This window comes from Aethalodelphis obliquidens, unplaced genomic scaffold, assembly GCF_003676395.1.
Source record: "Aethalodelphis obliquidens isolate GAN/ISIS:26980383/991018 unplaced genomic scaffold, ASM367639v1 scaffold20, whole genome shotgun sequence".
Classification (NCBI taxonomy): Eukaryota; Metazoa; Chordata; class Mammalia; order Artiodactyla; family Delphinidae; genus Aethalodelphis; species Aethalodelphis obliquidens.
In genome coordinates this window covers 28,152,364-28,168,164 of record NW_020837964.1, presented here as the reverse complement: position 1 = coordinate 28,168,164, position 15,801 = coordinate 28,152,364, and the positions used below count along the sequence as shown (strand labels likewise).

General features: G+C 41.8%; 1 long non-coding RNA gene across 2 annotated transcripts in view; it reads left to right on the top strand.

Annotated features, from left to right (window-relative positions):
• The window catches only part of LOC113627311 (uncharacterized), a 225,387-nt gene that overhangs the window by 157,581 nt on the left and 52,005 nt on the right, over positions 1-15,801 (top strand). For both annotated transcript variants that reach the window (XR_003435507.1, XR_003435506.1), the window contains exon 3: positions 13,562-13,692. This is a non-coding gene — a long non-coding RNA (uncharacterized LOC113627311). The remainder of the gene's footprint in view (positions 1-13,561; positions 13,693-15,801) is intronic.

The following is a 15,801-nucleotide window of genomic DNA, read 5'->3' as shown; positions in this document are numbered from 1 at the left end:
TTGGACCATCATAAATTGGGGATTGTCTGTAGTAAAACATAAGCTCTTAGTGAACCACTTAAATATTGACAAGAAGCTGCTTTTTCAACTCACTGAAGTAAGTTTATGGTGCAGTGAAAACAGGTTACATTACATTCCTGAGAAGGCAGAGAAGAAAATCTGATGAGAATGTCCCCTCTACTAGTGAATTATGACAGTGTTTTATTCATGAGGCTAAATCTAAATGCATTACCTTTAAGCATGCAATTATGGAGCTTGACCTCCAGGATGAGATGTACAGGGAGAAACTTGGGATCATGGTCTCCACATGCCCTGGGGAAAAGTCAACTGTCTGGGAATCTGAGGTTTAATCTTACTCTCAGCCAAGCACTAAGTCATGCACTGCACAGCCAAACACTGATGCCATTAGGACTTGGTCAGAATTCCATGGATGTGTTTAGAGTTGATGGCAGAAGTGTGAGTGTCAGATCCTACTTCACCCCTTTTCTCCCTTTCATGTAACTTGTCTCTCTCCCTTAGAATCATGAAATATCATGATTAAAGCAACCTCAGAGATACTCTGCATTGTGCAGGTGGAGAAACTGAGGTTCAGTGAGGAATAGTGACTTACATGAGATTGCATTGCAAGTTACCAGAGGAGTTAGGAATCCAGGTCAGCTAATACTTTGGGGGCAATGCCTGTAATCCTTGTCTAGCTCCAACTTCAGCCCTTCCCTAGAGGCTGAAATGGGATTGATTCTTTCAGTCATTAACTCTGAGCTATTATCATGTTCTCCCACCTAATAGCATCTTCATGGGCCCATCATCAGTATTAATGGATGGTGAATGTGTGGACTTTGTTACAGCTCATAAATGCAATGGGGGCCACACTTTATACATAGAAAGATGGGCAGTTTGAATTCTTTGGGGATTTGTTTAGAGTTGATTCTTGCATTCTTAGGCTCTAGTCTCTCAGCAAAGCAATCAGTGACTGATCTGTGGCAGAGAACTTAGATCACATTGACCTTGGCCTTCAGGAACATATTGATAGTGTGGCTTAGAGGGCAGCCACCCTGGGAGACCTGCTCAAGGTCCAGGTCCCAAACTTCCCAACCAGCCCTATTGACCAGCATCCTCATTAGGGCTCCTTACCTTGTAATCAAACTGGAGGGCTTTCTTTTGCATCCCTTCCTTACTCCCTGCTGTCTTGATTCAGTGGCCTTGATCATATTATTCACATTTTCTTCAATGCCCTTGCACCAGATATGCAAATATTCAAATCTTATCCACCTGGCCCATCTAAATTCAAGTAACTGTACCACTTTTATATAACATGTCAATGCCTTTGATGAAATACAGTTTTTACATGGCTGTTTCTGATGCCTTTGCTGTGCTCCTTGGCACCTGGCACAGTGCTGTATACAGACATGTTCTTCATTATGTGTAAGTTTGGTGAATGAATGAATGAATGATTAAAGAAATGATTGAGCAGAAAAGCAATCCTTCTGAGAATCTTTCACCAAATTGAGGACCACAGAAACTGAAGTTTTGTCATCCCACCTAAAAAAAGACTATTTAAAAATGTGCTCCTTATCTATTGCTACATTAAAAAACCACCGTCAAAATTGGTGTCTTAAAGCATCAAGTTATTATCTCTGTTGGTTATTATGTGGGCTGAATGATGTCAGCTGGGTGTTTTTTACTTGAGGTCTCACACAGTTTTAGTCCTATGCAGGCTGAGGTTGCGGTCATCTGCAGTCATCTGAAGGCTTGACAGGGCTGGATGTCCAGAATGGTGCACTCATCACGGCTGGCAGTTGGTGCTAGGTGCTAGACCATCTATACTTATTGAGTAGGCTGGACCATCTGCACTTAGCCTCTCCATGTGGCTTGGACTTCTTACAACATGGCAGCTGATTGCCAGAAGACAGCATCCTAAGGCTGAGAATTCCAAGAGAGCCAGGAGGAAGCTGCAAGGTTTCTTATGACCTGGTCTCAGAAACCCAGAATGTTATTTCCACTTTATTTTATTGGTCAAGCAAGTCAGTAAGGCCAGCCCAATTATAAGGAGTGGGAGTAGTGTGTGTGCAGAGAGGGAAAGCACTGACAGTGTCTGTCTTTGGAGACTATCCAGCTATTAAGCAAATATATTATCCCAGAGAGCAACCTACCTCTATGAGCACCTTCCTTCATCAGGTTAACTACCGCACTGCTAAACTCTGGGGACAGCTTCAATACTAGGAAATATTTTGGAAAGGTAGGTGGCAGGAAGAATGAGAGGGAGAAGTCAGGAATTTGTGATAATGGTTAAGGAATCAGTCCTGGGAGAGATAATACAGGGTATAAAATGAGGATATTAGGGAGAGGGTATTGGGGGGGCGGTGAGTGCTGAAGAAAAATGTTGCCTACTTCCTTTACTGGCTCCATGTATGCTGGGGGTGGGTTGGAGAGAAATGCAAGCACAGTTGATAAAAGTATTGCAAAATGTATTTATTTATTATTTAAATCACATGTAATTATAATGAAGATTATTTTTAAAGATTTATAAAAGCACCCATAATCCCACCAACTGGACACAATGGTGTTCGTTTTTCTTTCCAGTCTTAATTCCTCCTTATGTATGTTTTACATCGCTGTTGTCATCCTGCTTTGGGAATGGGTTCTATACTTTTCATCCAGACTCATTGTATAAATGCTTCTCCATGTTAGCTGCTGTCTTTGCCTGCATTGTTTTTGGTTGTGGTTTTTTTAAATTTTTATTGGAGTATAGTTGATTTACAATGTTGTGTTAGTTTCAGGTGTACAGCAAAGTGAATCAGTTATACATATACATATATCCACTCTTTTTTAGATTCTTTTCCCATATAGGCTATTAAAGAGTATTGAGTAGAGTTCCCTGTGCTATTGTTTTAGAGGCTGTATCCCATTCCAGCTGAGGGAGATTTGTTATGGGCCAATGAACTGAACATGATTAGCAAGGGTGACTCAGGTCTCTTGTGGTCCTGTCACCCATTGGTGAATAGGTAAGGCTCCAGGGAAGCTGAACCTGGCACCTCCAGGCTCTGGGGGGCTATCTGTGACCTGGCTTCCCTACTTGGGATGAAGCCCTAGGGGTGCTTCATAAATATTTGTAGCTGCCAGCAGGAAATACCTTTCCTTTAAGTGGGGACGCAAGCCAAGTATTTTCCTCCTTCTCTCTTCAGCCTTGCAAGGAGCTGCTGATTTCTTAAATCAGTTAAGCTAGAGCACAAAAGTTTAGATTTCTCATCTCTTACAAAGGTTTCCATTTCTTCCGGAAAGGGGATTTAATTTTACTGCTGTAGCAATTTTTCACCACAAGAATCTGCTTACTTCTCTTCCTGATACTGAGATGCCAGGCTTGGCACATTCTGGGCAGGTAGAGGGCATCCCCCTCCAGCTACAATGCCCTCTGCTCTCCACCCATTTAAATCCCATTTCACATCATTTCATGTCCTCCTTGAAGCCATCCTTGGCCTTTCACACCCACACCCAGGTTTCTGACATCTTAAAACATTTACTATTTACTCATAGTCACATTCTCCTAGAGGGCAGCATGATGTCGTAAACAGACCCTGGACTGGAAAGCAAGATACTTCAAATCTTGTCCCATTGCTAACCATCTGTGTGACCTCAGCTAAGTCTTTGCACCTCCCCCCACCCCCACCCCCGGGCTTTAGCTGCTCCAATTTTAAAATGAGGGGGCTGATCCTCATTCTTCCTTCCAGCTATGATTCTAATCTGAGTCTTTTGACCTTTGAGGTCTCTCTTGTGTGGAAATTTGGTCAATTCATGCTCATTCTTCCCAATGACCCTGAGTCTTCCTGATCATCAGACATCATCTGAACATCATCTGCTGAAATGGGTATTGTTATTGAAAATATGAGTCTCTTCCACAATTTGCCTCTTGCCCTTCCCCTGCTTATCTCCTTTTTATCCAGTAAGTAGAATTCAGGCCCTGTTCTTTCTTTTGTTTGAAGCTATCAGTCTCTGATTATGATAAAGTACAACAAATGGAAACATACTTTTTGAAGGCCGTACTTGAAACACTAATGCAACATGCCACAGACCAATCCCAACAGAATGCCCACAAACCAATTCCATTCTCCTTTGATGACGCAGAGATGCAAGGCAAGAACTACTTCTCTAAGAGGGAGAAGTGATTAGCTGGAGGGCAGCCAAGTCCCAGCCATCTCTGTCACCAGAGCATGAAGGCCCATTGCAAGGACAAATGATCCATCCTGGAAGCCCATGTTTGCTTCGCCCAAAATTGCTGAAGATTTAGTTGTGATAAAAACGGTTATAGGAACAATGCTGAAGGAGATGGACATGATTTGGCTTAAAATCAGAAAAAGTCAGAGAGCTTTCTGAGGCTGTTTTTATGTCCTGAAGTATGATGTTCTGTGGAGAAGCCACCATCTGGTTAGCCAGAAGCCACCAAGTGATAGAACCTTCATAATATCCAGTCAAAACCACAACCTGCCTTTATGATTTACATCCACTGTATTCCCTCATCCTTCCACCCAAGGCACATACCTTACAGTCCTCTGCCTCTGGGCTCTCCCTCATATTCTTCTCTCTGCTTGGGATGCACTGGCCCATATCATCCTTATTAACATTCTGTTCACTGTTTGGGGCAAAAAGGCGCTTAAACAGTGCCTCTGCTATGGGCTTTGGAGTCTGAATGACTTGGGTTTAAATCCCAGCTCTTCTACTTCTAGGGCAGGCTACTTCTTTTAGCCTCAATTTTCTCAGTTGTAAAATGGGGCTAATAATATACCAGCCTTGCAGGGCTATTGTGAAGATTTTTTGAGATATCAGAAGGCTTGCAGCACTGAACATAGTTCCTGACATACCGCAGGGGCCCAATGAGTAGCATTAACTATTATTTCCCATATGTATACCTTTTGGGGACAGTAATGTAGTACTATATTTATGTAGCTATATAACTCATCCCACTGCTCGATAGAAACTTCTTGAAGGTAGGAATTATTTGGCACTCCTGTGTATCACATTCTGTGCCAAGCACAAAGCTTTGGACAGAGTAGATTCTTAATATGTTTTGTTCAGATGAATTAAATATGCCACTTTACCTGCCTTTTCCTCTTGGCAATACCCAACAAAGACAGGTGAAAGTCAAAATTGAAAAAACAGGGCAAGAAATAATTCCTGTCTACATTTTTAGGCCACATCCTCTGAGGTTCAGCTTTGGGGTCTTGCCTCTTCAACTGTAAATTCCTGGGAGTGGGGAGGGGATTGAAACCATGACCTTTTATGTGTGCTTTTGGTATTTAGTGCTCTGCAGGGCACTTGCTGAATATTTAAGTGTTGCTATTCATGATAAAAGCTTGAAGAGTGACAGATTGAGGAGCAGAAAGACAATTTGGTAATGGATTTTATCTCAGATAAATGCAGGAGAAAGTCTGCTTAAGGGTTGTAATTGTCCTAACAATTCTAGCCAATTCTGAAATCCTGTTCTCTCACAAATGAAGCTCTGGGGTTTCTGGGTTTAATTTTTGTCATGAGCCCCTAGGCACCATTCCTGACAGTGGAGGGAGAGGCCTGGTGTTTGGGCAGCCCTTCTCCTGGAGTACCAATGTAAGATCCTTTGGGCAAGAATTATCTACATTTTTCTTAGGAATCATTCAGGCTGTAAGGAAGCTGTCACCCAGACTGACTTCGGGTTCCATGTTGGTGACCCTGGCAAGATAAATAAAGCTTTGGGCTCAGCAGAGGCAGTGTAACACAGTGGTTAAGAGCATGGACACTGGAGCCAGACTTTCTGGGTTTACATCCCCGCTCCTACCCTTGCTTGCTTGTGACCTTACACAAGTTATTCAATTTCATCAAGCCTCAGTGTCCCCACCTGTCAGATGGGTATGTGATAGTAAAAGTGTCTACCTCATAGGGTTGTTATGTGGATCAAAGGTGTTGGAGTACATAAATTACCTAGAACGGCACCTAAAATGTAGTAAGTGCTCTGTAAGTGTTGGCTATTGTTATTTTTGAACCATAAGGGTTGTTCTCCCAAATCATATGAAAAGTTGTGTATCATGTGCTTCTTTTGTACCTCAGCTTGGCTGATCCTCATCCCTGTGTTGTGAGGTGAGCCCAGGGGTGGGCAGGGGAAACTTCTGCTCCAGACAGGAGACAAAGGGAGCTGTGGCAGCAAGGATGACATAAGGGGGACAGATGTGGAGATATATAGGAGGAGTCATGGTAGTTACATGTGAAGCTAAGGGACAGGGAGGATCCAGGAGTGACTCCCAGGTGACTGAGACACAGGATCTGTTGGTGGTGACACCATAGGAAGAGAGGTTCACATGGGGAGGCTGGGCTTGAGAAACCAGTAGAAGATTGGGATAGCAGGTGGTGATGTCTAAAAAGTGTTGCAAATGTGACTCTGGGAGTTGGGAGAGAGGTCCAAATAGAGCTATAGATTTAGGAGTCACCAGTGTTTGCAGTAAATGCCACAAGAACCAGTAAGATCCTTCAGACAGCTTGCAGCCAACTGTCCAGTGTCTAGACCAGGGCTGGATAATAAATATTTTAGGCTTTGCAGGCTATATGATCTTTATTGTAAGTACTTAACTCTGGCATTTTGGCTTTAAAGCCACCATGGACGATACATAAGTGAATGGATGTGGCTGTGTTCCAACACAACTTTATTTCCAAAAACCCATGGGCCATAATTTGCCCCCAACCTGCTCCAGACCATCATCTCACACATAGTAAGTATACAACAAATATTTGTTGGCTTAATCTACCTGCTCCAGAAATTGTCTGAAGTCAAGACTTTTTAAAATAATTAAATTTCTAAGAATTTAAACTCTTGTTAGTAATACATCAAGATACTCACAAAATCAAGTAGAAGAGAGGATGTTTGGATTTCTGCTGCCATCCATAAAATAAGAAGCCCTGAATCAGAGATGTGCCATTGAATTTCAAAGTATACAGCCGGAAACCTGCTCTGAACCTAGGTCCTAGGCCCTCAGCCAAGTATGATAAATCAGACTGGTGAATTATAGGGCCAGGTGATGAGAGAACCATTGGATGTTAAACCCCTGAGGACCAGGGCTGGTGGGGAAGGTGAGAGTCCTGACTTCTCGGAGAGCTCTCAGGTATCCTGGGTGGCACGCTCATCAGGCCCGGGAAATTGATTGCAAATGTGTTAAATAATTAAGAAACTGCCCACAAGTATTTGTAGCTAAATTACAAAGAAGCAGATGTAGGAGGAAATGGGAGGAAATCAAAAAGAAGATGAAGAATTGAAGCCATGTAAGTGAGTAGGCATTTTGCACTCAGGGAAATAGTCATAGAAAACTTGCGGGAAAGAGAGAGAGAGAGATTGAGACCCCACCCTTCCCTCCAAACAATAGGGAGATATAGCAGGTTATAAGTAGTAGTCAAAACAGACAACACAAGGGCTGAGGGGTTCAGCCACTAAATCATGGCTGAAGCATACAGAAGGTGTTCCGCCTCCTTCGTGTCTTATACTTTTGGCTGTTGGATCAAACTCCCAAAGTCCGTCTCTTGCTTTTGAAGACTGAAGCTGCGCAACTCAATTCCCTGGCCACCTTCCTGGGGACGATTCTGGGGTCTTGGATATCAAGTAAAGGGAGAAAGCCTAGAGAAGAGGCTAGTATTTGACCACAGGTTGTGAATGGCTCCTTTATCTGTTTCTAAAAAAAGAATGTGTGAGAGTGAAGAAACCCACAGCTCCTGGGCAGTCGGTGTGGCTCTGAGCTGGAGTGTGGTCTGTGGCTGTAGTGATGGAAGCAGCTGTGTGCCAAATTTGATGCATATGTGCATATATGCACACATGCATTTATAGACACACATTCACATGCATGTGTACATGTATGTGTGTATATACACATGTATATATGTATATTGTGTATGTGTGTGTATACATGGACAAGTATTTTTTAAATGCGTAAATGGGTTGCTAACACAAATGTCCTGCACTACCTGAATCTGTCCGTCTCTGATTTCAGGCAATGAGAGTTCAAGTACAGTGAGTGCAGGGGAGCCAGGGATTCTGCATTTGGTTCCTGAGTGTGAATAGTTAGTGCTTGTATAGCAAGGGGTCAAAAGGAATACCAGATTTTAAAAATCAAGATCTATATATTTTTAATTTAGAGATTAAAAACATCTGTATTTCTGAACCCACTCTCCCGCATGGCAGCATCTTCTGGAGCCGAGCAGGGGCTCGGCTTCAGCCTCAGCCTGCACTCTCCAGTCTGCATGGGCCTGTCTGGCCTGCTTCTTGGGGTGGCAGTATCTGCTTGCCCTGAAGGCTTTGTGATTAGTCCCTTGGCTTCCATGCTCAAGCCTATCTTCTCCACTTTGCCTTCAAACTGTTCTTTCTGGAACGTAATTTCAATCAGACCACATCTTGCCCAAGGCTCCCCAGTCCCTAAGGCAAAGCCAGAGCTCCTGCCTGATATACAGAGCTCTCCTCTCCATCACCCACCACAGCCTCCTCCTTCCCTTTCATTTCTCAAACTTCCTACCACCATCTCTACACTCCAACAACACACAGCCCTCAACTCTTCTAGAAAGTGCCCTGCTCTCTCATCAGACCATTGCACATGCTTTCCACCAACCCAAACTCCTGGTGGATTTCTGCTTATGCTTCAAGACCCAGCTCATTTGCTACCTTCTGTGTGAAAGCTCACCTGATCTCTGCCCCCTCCCCCTTGCTCCCACAGTCCTCTGCTGATGCTTCTTTAGTATGCTACCTATTGCGACATTGTAATCGTCTGGGCATGGATTTGGGGGTTATATCTAGATTCGAATCCTAGCTCTTCGGCTTTCTGCTGTGTGGCTTTTAACAAGTTATATTAACTTCTTTGGGCCTCAGTCTTATGATCTGCAAAATATGGCTTTTAAGACCTATCACAGGATTGTTGGGAGGTCTGTGTGTAATTTAAGTGTGTCAAAGGTCTTAATTAGCACAGTGCCTAGGACAGAGTAATTACTGAATAAATTTTAGCTTTTCTTTTCTTTCTTCTCCTCTTGACCTTGAGCTCGCAGGGATCAGGAACATGACTTGAATATCTTGGTAACCCAGGTGCCTAACTTGTGTCTATAGTGTGGTTCCAATATTTTATGTTGTTGATGAAAACACAACCCAGTGGATAGTAGGAGATCAGTGCCTGTTTGGTTGAATGGTGTGGTGGTTTGAATTATTGGTCCCAAATTTTTACACCCCTGTAGCAGACATCCATACCTTTGCCATGGCTTCATGATGGACAGAGTGAAATTCTCCATTTCTTGACTCTGGGATTGTCCACCTAACTTTTTGGCCATTGGGAAGTTAGAGGATGTGATTCAAGAAGAGGCTTGAAATGTCTTGGGTGACTGGGCTTACCCTCTTTTGTGCTTCCTCCATTGCCATAAGGAAGACATGCCCCAGAGGCTGGTCCCAGAAGAGTGAGAACTATGTGAAACAGACCTGAATCTAATCCATGGCCTGGAGTCAAACCTAGCTGAACCTAGTCTAGAACAGCCAAACTCTAGCCACTCTCTTACCTACTAAGTTATATGGTGGTCTTTTACATAGGAAAAGCTGGAGTTACACATGCTCAGAAAGAGGAAAAGAACTGATTACTACCGTCTAGCTTTTGTGATCTGGTTTTAAGGACTAGTCATACAAACATGAAACAATACATCATGAAAATTTAGGGAGCGGCATTGCTGAAATATGGGAGTGAGGTTGATGATGAAAAAAATACGTTGAAACTCAAGTCATATGAAGGGTTATGGCTGAGCTCTTCTGCTTGAATTTTATATCCAGACCTGAATGAAGAAAAGTCCTCTAACAGCCGGAGTGAGGAGGGGCCCTCGTCTGATTGCCCATTTCATGGGCATGGACTCTTAGAATCCTCTCACTGGGAGAGATTTCCAGAGTTCATCTGGCCCAGCTTCTTGTCCCCTGCACAAATGTATTCTGTGGCATCCTGATGGAAGCTGATCCAAATTTAGTCACTTACGTGCTGTGTGATCTTAGATAACTACAAAAAAATGTTGGAGTCAGACAGACTTGGTTTTAAATCCTAGCATTGTGACCTTAAGAATTTACTCATTTTTGGATCTTTCATCTCCACTTGAAAATAGAGATAATGAGAATGCCTACCTCACAGAGCTATTGGGAGAGTTAACTAGACAAAAAATGGCACATTCATCACAGCACCTGGCATCAAATGCAATGGCTCCCTTCCTGCTTTGGACCAGAACAGAATACACCAACCTTCTGCTATACGAAAGCCTTCTGACGTCTCTATAAAGAGGGGGTGGGGGAGAACCAAGCTGAGCTCCAACTGGGCCCTACCATGGTCCAATCCAGATGCTGAGCCTGCTGGCCTGAATCAGTTGTCTCCTTCCCAACTCACTTGATGGGGCATTTCAATTTTAAATTGTCAGTTGTCAGCACATTTGAATGTCCTGGGACTAGCAAAACATCAGAGGCAATTATTGACTGTTTCATTGATTTAATCAGATAGTTTTGCACAAATTGTAATTCATAAAATTCCGGGCTTCTTGTAGTCATCCATAAGCAGAGTTCCATTGTAACTTAAAATGGAAATTACCCGTCATCCCTATAAGGTGGGATCTAGAAAAGCAGAGATGGATCAGTGTGAGCTACGATGCATGTAGAAAATGGGGGAGGGGATGGTTCAGAGACCAGAGAGCAAGTTCTAAATGAGCTGGACTGTGCATCTGAATGAGAAGAGAAGACAGAAAAGGAGGTTGGGGGCAGGTCAGGAACACCTTGAATAACAAGGAGTTTGACCTTTGTAGGCATTAGGAAACCATTGAAAGTTTTTGAGCAAGAAAATGACATGGCCAGAGCTTTGCTTCAGGGAGATAACTCTGGCAAGAAGGAGGGAATGGATTCGTTTGGTAGGGGGCGGTAAAACTAGAGACGGAAGAATATTTAAGAGTCTATTGCAAGAGTCAACTGGACAAGAGGTGATAAAAGTTGTGCTTGGGTCCTGGAAAATAGAGAACAAATATGAGACATATTGCAGTGAAAAATCTACAGGGCTTATTGACTGACCAGGAAAGGCAAAGAGAGAGGGAAAGATGACTCAGGTTTTAAGCCCAGGGAAAGTGACTGAGTTATCTAATTTAACATGCAGGATGTGGAGCATACCTAGCGTCACCAGGTTTTTCTCATTTATGCTTAATGCGTATATATGTGTATATATAGTTCCATGTATATATAGAACAGTATAAAATAAATCAATAGCCCGTTACACACACACACACACACACACACACACACACACACACACACACACTCTATTCCAATTCAATATTCATTTGCTTTAAGTGTATGTAATTATGGATATTGTGAAATCAGGGTATAAGGCTTTCTAACTTCACCTGAGAAATTACAGTTTTCATACTGACAGTGTAGGGATTATATTTTAGGATTTTGAAACTATTGTTAGTCCTACTGATAATAGTAGCTTGCAGTTGACTGAGTACTTATGTGCCAATGCTTTTCACACATCACTTCACTTGTCCTCGCAACAGTCTGTGAAATGGACTCTGTTAAGGGTCTCCCCAAGCCACACCCAACTCCATCTCTCCTTGCTTCCCACAGTAAAGGCTGGCCTCCTTTGCAATAGGAGTAGCCACATAATGCAGGTCTACACAAGGAAAACGTAAATGACATCTGCTTGGAATGTTCTAGGTCAGACAGTGGCCTCCTGATAGCAGTATAAAAGGAGACTGAGTTGGCACTTCCTCTGTCCCCATATTACCAGCTTGAACATGGTATATATGCTTAAAACAGACAGCCATTTGTGACCACAGGTGACACACATGTAGATGAAAAGCCAGTGGCTCAGGAGATCAGAAGACAAAACTGTGTGACCTCAGTGGTACTGTTGAGCCACCAAACCAGCCTTGGAACCACTATATCTAGGCTTCTTGATAAGTGAGACAACAGATATCTGCAATGTTCAAGCCACCATTGATTGTTTTTCTGTTATTTACAGACATATGCACCCTGATGTTCAGTACTTGTCTGGGCCCAAGCCAGGAAATGGTGGAGCTGGAAATCAAACCCAGGTCCTTCTGACTCCAAAGCCATACTATTAGCTGTCACACATCCTCCCTTCCAATACCCATACGGAGCAACGTGAAGGGCTTATTTTGTTGTATGTGATGGATACGTTCTGCCGTCTTTTCCATGGTCTCCATTGCTTACTTCTTCCTCCACAGTTTTTGCTGTCTCTTAAGTGTCAGACACTGAGTGAAACCATAGGAGTTAGTAAGATGATTATGATTGAATCCCTGTCCTCAAGTTCATGATATAGAGGAGGGGTTGGCAAGCTATGGCCCACGGGCCCAGTTTGGCCCACTCCCTGTTCTTGTACAACCTGCAAGCTAGGAGTGGTTTTTATATTGTCAAATGGTTGAAAGAAAATCAAAAGAAGAGTATTTCATGACCTGTAAAAATTACATGGAACTCAAATTCAAGTTTAGTGTTCATAAATACAATTATATTAAAATACAGCCAGGCCCATTTGTTTAGGTATTACCTATGGCTTCAGCTGCAGAGTTGAATAGTTGCAACAGAGATCATATGGCCTGCAAAACCTAAAATATTTAGTACCTGGCCCTTTACAGAAAAACTTTGCCGATCCTTGGTCTGGAGGAGTAGGGGCATCTAGAGAGGGATTAGGTAAATGAACAACTCATTCCAGGTAAGGGAAAGGGAAGAGATGTATACTTGAAGTACTTAGAAAAATTTCCCAAAGTAACAGAAGAATTCAAAGCTCTGAGTCTTATTGCTAGACTTTTCCCATTTAAAGATAGATTCTAAAAGAGGTTGGAGGTGGGGGTGGACCAGGATGTCTGTCAGGGTAACTTACCTTTGTCTAATGTCTTTCGTTACTTGTCATTCCTTAGACACAGGACCCTGTGCTCCAGTAGGTTTGAACTCCACCCAAATGGAGAGAACGATGATGAATTCTTTTAATACACACTATAAAATTACCTTGGAAAAAATTAATTTAATTAAAAAAAATTTTTTTAAATTTTAATTAATTTAAAAAATTAATTAAAAAAAATTTAATTAAGGCCCTCAGAGCCTCCACATATTGGCTTTTGCCTGAAACTCTTACGCTGGAGATTTTTGTGAGCACGTGAGCCATTCCTCTTGAATCCTAGTTCCTGTCAAGCAGGTCCTGCTAACCTCAGGGACACCACATACCTTGGACACCTCCCTGCGTTGGTGGAAAAAGACCTTTCCATGAACCTAACTCTAAAAATCAATAGAACTGTTTAATTTTCTTTCTTTTTTTTCCTCAAAGAAAGTGGCAGGACATCTCTTGCAATAATAATGGTGCTTGTTGTTGGCACATAATCACACAACTGATCACTTTTCTGTCCATTTTGATTCTGACTCTGAAAATAGCCGTGACCCAAATAATTTGATCATAATGAAAATTGGTGAAACTATGTAAAAGTACACTTCTGATGTACTAACAAAAGAGACTTTTGAGCTCAATGAACTCATACCCTTTTCGTCTTTATTTTACAGATGAGGACACTGAACTTAGTGAGAAAGGCAGCTAATCAATGGCAGATCATGTATGCTTTCCAGTTATCGTGAAAATGAAGACCGAGGCTACCTGGCACCTTCGTCAATCACATGTGTGGTTTAGAGGCGGGGTGAGTCTATAATTTGTTATCAAAACTGAAATACTTTGGCTCAACAGGCATAAAGCAAAACTGTTCACCAAGACCAACAGTCACCCTATATGTAGGTAAGGCAGGTGCAGTAGGTCATGTAGACCTTTGGACTCATTCTTTTTTTTAAATTTTTATTTTATATTGGAGTATAGTTGATTTACAATGTTGTGTTCATTGTAGGTGTATAGCAAAGTGATTCAATTATGCGTATACATATATCCATTCTTTTTCAGATTCTTTTCCCGTATAGGTTATTACAGAATATTGAGTAGAGTTCCCTGTGCTATACAGTAGGTCCTTGTTGATTATCTATTTTACATATAATAGTGTGTATGTGTTAATCCCAAACTCCTAATTTATCCCTCCCCTCACCTTTCCCCTTTGGTAACCATAAGTTTGTTTTCAAAGTCTGTAAGTCTGTTTCTGTTTTGTAAATTAGTTCATTTGTATCATATTTTTTAGATTCTACATATAAGTGATATATTAGTCTTTCTCTCTCTTACTTAGTATGATAATCTCTAGGTCCATCCATGTTGCTGCAAATGGCATTATTTCATTCTTTTTTATGGCTGAGTGATATTCCATTGTATATATGTACCACATCTTCTTTATCCATTCCTCTGTTGATGGACATTTAGGTTGCTTCCGTGTCTTGGCTATTGTAAATAGTGCTGCAATGAACACTGGGGTGCATGTATCTTTTCAAATAATGTTTTTCTCCAGATATATGCCCAGGAGTAGGATTGCTGGATCGTATGGCAACTCTATTTTTAGTTTTTTAAGGAACCTCCATACTGTTCTCCATAGTGGTTGTACCAATTTACATTCCAACCAATAGGAGGAGGGTTCCCTTTTCTCCACACCCTTTCCAGCGTTTATTGTTTGTGGACTCATTCTGATAATCAGGTGTTTCTCTAAAATTTACATCTGTTTCCTGACTTGTATCTCTAGTCCTTTGGATCTTGTAACCTTTGCACTCGATCGATGAGGGCCAGGCCCCTGGAACAGCTTCTTAGTAGAGATCCAGTCCTGGTTTCTCCCACTGATTACTGGTTTTATGTGTATCCAGAGCTTCGGCAATGGAGAAGTCAGGAGCTGGATCAAAGAGGAGAATGTGGGTGTGACAGGTGCTCCTACAATGACACAACGATTCTCTCTTTCCAAGGTTCAGATTCCTGTCTTCATGTTCTGGTAGAATGTTTTCAAACAGGACTAGTGGTTGGTTCTAGACAAACCAGCATAGGATATCCAGGCAGAGGAAGAAAGAGAATGAAGATTTTTTTCTTGACATTGAGTGTGTGTTTTGTTGGGTTTTGTTTTTAGAAAAGAGTAGCAGTTAATCAATGCTTATTGATTATCAATGGTGGCCTCATCTCTGAGCTATGTGGAAAAGCTAAGAAACGTGACAGGGAAAGGAAGAGAAAATACAATTATTCCATTATTGCTTATGGTGAAGAACTAATTAAGGAAAAAGAGAGCTAAGGGCATTAAAATAATACTGTACTTGTAAAGGCAGCTGTTAGAACAAAAATACAAATCTTCCTAAATATCAGAATAAGAAGACACAAAATAACTATAGACTACATAATGAAAGATTTAAAAAAATAGAACTATTCAACAGCAACATAGTGCAAATAATATGATAGTACAAAGACCAAGCATATTTGACCTGTTATTAGAGTAATTTTTAAAAATAAATTTATTCATTTATTTTTATTTTTGGCTGCGTTGGGTCTTCATTGCTGTGCGTGGGCTTTCTCTAATTGCGGTGAACGGGGGCTACACTTCATTGCGGTGCGCAGGCTTCTCAATGTGGTGGCTTCTTTTGTTGCGGAGCATGGGCTCTAGGCACGTGGGCTTCAGTAGTTGTGGCGCATGGGCTTTGTTGCTTTGCAGCATGTGGGATCTTCCCAGATCAGGGCTTGAACCTGTGTCCACTGCACTGGCAGGCAGATTCTTTTTTTTTTTTTTTACCTTTTTTGTTTTCCCCATTTTAAAGTCTTTTTTTTTTTAACATCTTTATTGGAGTATAATTGCTTTACAATGGTGTGTTAGTTTCTGCTTTATAACAAAGTGAATCAGCTATAC